This window comes from Suricata suricatta, chromosome 2 (assembly GCF_006229205.1).
Source record: "Suricata suricatta isolate VVHF042 chromosome 2, meerkat_22Aug2017_6uvM2_HiC, whole genome shotgun sequence".
In the NCBI taxonomy this organism is placed as follows: Eukaryota; Metazoa; Chordata; class Mammalia; order Carnivora; family Herpestidae; genus Suricata; species Suricata suricatta.
The window spans coordinates 29,138,581-29,144,990 of NC_043701.1; positions in this window are offsets into that span (position 1 = coordinate 29,138,581).

Below are 6,410 nucleotides of genomic sequence, written 5' to 3' on the forward strand. Positions count from 1 at the left end.
GCCGTCAGCTCCGCGGCGGCGACGGTGGGCTTCCCCGGGCAGGGCACCGCGTCTCCCACGGCGCTGGAAATGTGCCTGTCTACCCGGAGCCTGCAGACTTTTAAATGCACATGTGGTATTTGACCCCCTGTGTAATCCCTTTTCCTTAATACAGCATTGGGAAAACAGCCCTTCGTTGACTGATGACAAAGGTCGAGGGTGAGGCGAAAAGCAAACTCCATGCATCAATTGTCAGGATCTTCACTCTAGGGAATGGTGGGCATTCTGACGGGGGCTAATAGGGTCCAGAGGACTGTCTGGACCTAGGAACTGGAAAGCATGTGAAGACACCAGAAAACCTTAAAAGTCATCTTTCTGCTTTGGTACCTAACTCCTAACAGTTGTTATTGCTCCTTTCCTGGATTAACGACTACGTCTTTCAAAGGCTAATTGCCTGATACTTTGCCCCTATAATAAGGGGATAATAGCAAGTAATTTTGCCCTGTGGAAAGGGAGACACAGCAGGCTTTGTCCAAATTCAACTCAGTTTAATTCTATACACACCGCCACAAGGAGGTTCCTAGTAGGGCAATCCTGCGAACACCATCTACTTTTGCTGAGTCAGGTGTAGGAAAGCCAAGGGGGAAACGCAATCTGTCCAGTGCTTGTTGGTCAGCTCTTCCAGCTCTTGCTTTGTGAACTCTGGAAAACCAGGGATAGCTCGGTCATTCTTCAAAGGCTCTTACCCTAAGTAGGTTTTGTAACTTGTTTCTAACCCAAACTCTTATAGGCTGAGGTTCTTCTCCGAGGCCACACCTCTGAAATGATCCCTTCTGGCTGTCTAGCTCCAGTCACTTATATTTTGTGAGACGGAGCGCCCCCTAGGGGTGCCCTGCTATTATAGACCCAGAGAAATGGGCATCCATGGTTCCTTGCCTAGAAGAAACTGCTTTAACAACCTTTATAAATCAGATTAATTAAAACGTTACAGAATTAAGTACTCACAATAATGCTAGATTTATCCCAATTCCTTGCATATAACCCCTCCAGTGTGTTTAATATTATTTGATTTATAGATTTAGCATTCTCAACGCCATGACTAATGAAGAAGTACAGAAAAATAAAGTAGCACTTGACTTTTAGAAAGCCAAGAGAGTTTTAAGAGAAATAGCTTACCAATAATGTTGGAAGGTATAGTTTTAGTGGCTGCAATGTGATTTGAGAGATACTAGGAATTATAAGGTCTTTAAATCGTAAGTGTTCCTGTTTTGAGATGGAATGAGATAAAGTTCTTTACTAGGAGAAAAGTAAAGAACATGCATTTCTATCCAGGCAAAAAGTCTGAAAACCCGAGAGTTTTGGGAATCTGAAGGGTCATTTTTATGTATCATTAAATTACTGAGTACATAAAAAGCGTAAATCAAGATGCTAACATCATAGTGCCTCTGGGTTGGGAAAAGTGAAAGACACAGCACAATTTTATAGCTAGACTCTAAATATCAAGAATCAGAAAGAAAGTGGGAAATTAATGTTCTACAAGTGATACCGGTGGCCTGAAAGACCCAGTTCCCTGTTTGACCACAGAATCTCAGAAATGGGAGAAGATGGGCGGTCTATTTGTGGAAGTGGGAAAAAGGAACGGTTTGAAAGGTGGAAGGAAGAGGTGGAAAAGAAAATATCGCAGGAATAACCACTCAACAGACTCAGAGGGGCCGGAGACAACACCGGATATTAGAATTAACCCGGTCTGAATAGTATCCTGCTGCTGCTGCCTCTTAATTGTCTTTAAACAAGTGATTTGTGAAATGAGAGTGCTAAGGCCTCTTTTGAAGTGTATGACATGATAGAATGTATGGAAAGCAGCTATGCATTGTGTTCGCGTGTTGGAAGAATGTGTGCTGAATGCATGTCTGTTGTTTCCAAGCCCAGCCTGGGGTGGTGTCAGGCATGCGAACAGATAAATTATCAAATGATGGACCCCTTGGAACACAGAAGCCCCAAAAGCAATTATGAGCACTTAGTATCTTCTCTTACCTTTATTCTGTGAGATGAAGGTTGGTGGCAGATGCTGGTTGGGGAGAATGAGAGCAAGAGTGGGCTGAGCGTGAGCGGTAGGTGCAGACAACAAGCAGGGGGAATTCATGCCGCAGTTTTGATGGAAGCCTAAATAGGAGCTTGGGTTAGAGTCTGAAGGCGTCGGGACAGCGAACAATGAAGACAGAGTGAGCTGCTTCGGTGAGCGGACTAGGCGATGACCCGCTGCCTGACTACGCACCTGTGGGTTCTGGCGGTGTTTCAGACTGAGTGCTTTTGTGAACGTAATTTCATAAAGTATCCCTTCCACTAAATTATTTCAGTATTCAAAGGCCTGTATCTAAGCAGCATCAACCTGGGACAAGGGAGCGACAGGGCTTTTAGAATTCTGTAATTTCAAGGGTGGACAAACAGAACAATCTTCCGCCTCCAATCTCTCCAACACAAAATATCCTCTTCCATCATACGTATGTTTCATTTTGGGTTTTTGGTATGGAGTAGGGGGTGAAGGGAGACAGTGAATTTATTAACTGAAGAAGGTATTTTAAAAATTTACTTATTATTCAAATAGACTCCAGTTTCCAGATGAATCAACAGTCCAGACAGACCAAATCCTCTAAACTTCTAAAAGCTTTTCATTTCATTTATTTATTTTTTAAGTTTATTTGAGATGGAGGAGGGGGGTGAGAGGGGCAGGAGCAGAGAGAGAGGGAGGGAATCCCAAGCAGGTTCCCTGCTATCAGCACAGAGCCTAACACGAGGTTTGATCTTATGAAACGTGAAATCATGACCTGAGCCGAAGTCAAATTGGACACTTAACCGAATGAGCCCCCAGGCACCCCAATGCTTTCCATCTTAAATTGTCCACTAGACCAGCATCTCTGAGCAGGCACAGCACCTGGAGATTCCATATGACACCTGGTGCTGCCTTTTGGAGCGGGACAACTTTCCTTCTGTATAAGCACTTTGAATTTGCTTGCACTAGATCCAAAATTAGTGTCAGAATCTGTGCTGTATTTTAGTGATGAGTGTACTTGTGTTCTTTTTGCAATATAAACTGCTTTGTAACAAACTATTTTAAATATTTTAGGGACGAGTCCATTTGTATCTTCTTACAGTATGAACTGCTTTGTAACGAACTATTTTACTCACCACCATCTCCTTGCAGATCTACTACTGTCTTCTGGCAAGTGATTTAAAAATTCCTATTTGTGGAGGCATATGCATCATAGACTTAAATACTTCCCACATGATTTCCATTTTTCCCATGGGAAATATTTCACATCTTGGTAACATGCAACCTCGCAGGGGCAATTTTGTCCCCCAGGAAACATGTGCCAATGTCTAAAGACATTTTTAGTTGTCACAACTTATGGGCCCAGGGGGATGCTACTGATGCCTAGTGTGTAGATGCCAGGGATGCCGCTAAACACCCCACAATGGACGGAGCAGCCCTCTCCAACAAGGCAGCATCCGGTTCAAAATGCCAGTAGCGCCGAGGTTGGAAAATGGAAGGTTAATAAAAAAAATAGTTATAGCGTATTTTTTACATGTGGCCGCCTGATTGTTACTTAAGTTAGAAGAGTGTGTACCTGAGCAGCTTGTGGCAATGACATTGGGATTTTAACCACTTCCTAAATGTGTAATTATACCACTTCCCAAAATAAATGCAACTTTGCCCATATAATTTCTTTTAAGCCTCTCTAGTTTGTTTTTAAGATCTGCGGCCTCTAAAAGACCATAGATTCATATATGTAGCTATGTGCGCGCACACACGTATATATGCACATATTTATGTATACATTCTAGACAAAAGAATGCATGATAGGAAGGGAGGGAGGGGGGAAGGGAGAGAGGATTATTTCAATCAGTGAGCACACAGGCAGACTGGCAAACATTTAATCCAATGAATTTGTTTTGCTTTTTTTAGGGCACAAATTTACACCGTGGCATGGAGCCAGAATTCCTGTCTTTATCTATCATTCTATAAAAAACAACAAATTTAGCTTTCGTTTGTTATAACATAGAATTGAATTATGTTCTTTAACTCAATTAGAAATCTCCCCTGTATTCTCTATAAACCTGCAATATATTATTCCCTGGAAACCATAAAACATTCAAAATATTATCTCAAGACAGTGACATAGTTTCTTTCTTTAAAATGTAAATACAATTCAATCATCCATTCTTATTTTCAGAAAATAAAAGGTATTTTGAAATTTTTAGAGCACCAAATTTACTACCTAAAAAACTGATGTGTGGCATAGGGAATGGAAGCGAGGTTAAGTTCTATCTTATCACTCCAGCGAAGGCTGACAACCATTGAGCTAAGCTGAGTGGGCAAAGACACGGTCTTTGCCATTGGTAACGTGTATACCACATCAACTCAAAAGATTACTCCTATATCTAAACCATATGATATCTAATATATGAGCTTATTTTTGTTTTGTTTTGTTTTCAACAGATAACTGGACTCTTTCAAACTTGTGGGCACACTTTTGGACTTTTTGGCACACTTGTGAAACCCATTCAAGAACACAGTCATTTGTCATATTAAAGATAAATATATATAAGTGTGCTTCAAGGATGAAAACATAAATTTGAAAAATTCTAATGAGAACTACTGGGGAGATCACACTAAAACTTTCTACTAATTAGTCATAATATTAGTAAAATCAGTTACACTAAAACTTTCTATGGATTAGTTATAACATTAGTTAAAATATTAGTAAAATTCGAATGAGCTACCTCAGGGTTATTCAGAAGTATTTCTGGCTGGCCTCTTATATTACATTTAACACGAACAGCTTTTTAAAGTAACTTAGTACCTATTACAACTGTTCTTGGTTTAATGTATTAGCATGAAGGGTCCCTCTACTGGATTAGATTTAACAATGCGAAAAGAATTCAGATAAGGCCTCTGTTGGTCCCTACGACTGATGTTAAACTTGTGAATGTTTCAAACTACTTCACTATTAAAGACTAGCAGTTGTAACTTTCCTAAGGAAAACTATTCTCTACTCATTAACATAGGTAAGTAGAAATGGAGGCTGGGAATAAGCCACACATACACGAGCAAAGTATGGTCCGTACCCTCATTCCCCACATTGGCTTCTGAGTTTTTAATAAGCGGAGGAGAAATAAATGATTGTAACATTCTCCTTTGCCAGAAGCAAAGAAAGTAAGAGGTGTCTCGAGATTAACCAAAAACTGAATTGTGTGGCTCTGAACAATTTAAGAAATTATTAAATTTTTTCAAATAAACATTTTAATATGCCTAAAAATGTATTAGTTAAATACTGACTTATAAAGTATATATATTTACCACTTCAAAATGGATAGGACCAAGAAGCGGTGTACCTCTTTTTTTATGTCAAACTTCAATCAAAAAAGAAAACAATTCTGAAGTCAGTTCATCTTTAAATCACTTTAAACTATTTCTCTGGGGCAGGCTCAAAAATCATGAATATTAAGATCCTCTGTGGGAAATTACAGTCTGAGTAATGTAGATTTTATCACCTAAATAAGGAAAACAAAAAAAATCTTCACTAGCAATTCTAATTGGTAGTTTCAAAAACTATGAAAAAAGATTCACTTTAATTTTAGAGGTTTTTTTTTAGCAATTTCCAAGTTATAGGCTAGTTTTGTCATCCCTACATTATAATAAGAAAAGTGCTATAATTTCATTAAACTGTTAAAATAATCATCATGTGTTTAGCCAACAATATGGAAATGCCACCAGTGCCTCATTAAACAAACAATTCCAGGACGTTGTGTAAATGCTCATGTTTTCTGGCTTTATTCTCTGACCCTCCATCTACCTTCTCGGCGTCCACCCAGCCCAGACTATTTTTAAGTTACCGGAATGTACATGGCCCTTGAACGGTTTCCTTGGCCTTGAAAACCTCCCCGACGTCATCTGTCTTTAGGAATCAGTTCAAATGAAGCCTCCTATGTTTAAGCCCCCAATTCCCACGTTCCTTTGCGCATTTATCACAGCGCCCACCAAGTGCGGCAGGTCCTTGTTAACACGCTTGTCCTCCCCACACCCACACCCAGATACTTCATCTGTGTGTTCCCAATATCTAAGCGCTCCTTTGTAAAACCTTAAAAATACATGTTTTTGAGGGTATTCATTTCCTCTTAAAACCCATCTGTTAAAGATTTCTTTTAAAACTGTGAGCTGAAGGAAAATATTGCAATGTCTACAGAGTATTTCACTTCTCACAACCCAAGTGTTTCGGCCATTCGTTTTTCTAAGATTAGTATAGTTAATTAGATCAAGAAGCCTATTTCTGAGATCTAAGGACAAAGGGCAAGATCTAAGACTGTGCAAACCAAATATGGTTAAAAATCTGAAATATGTGGAATTTGCTTTAAAGTAGAAAAGACCCAAA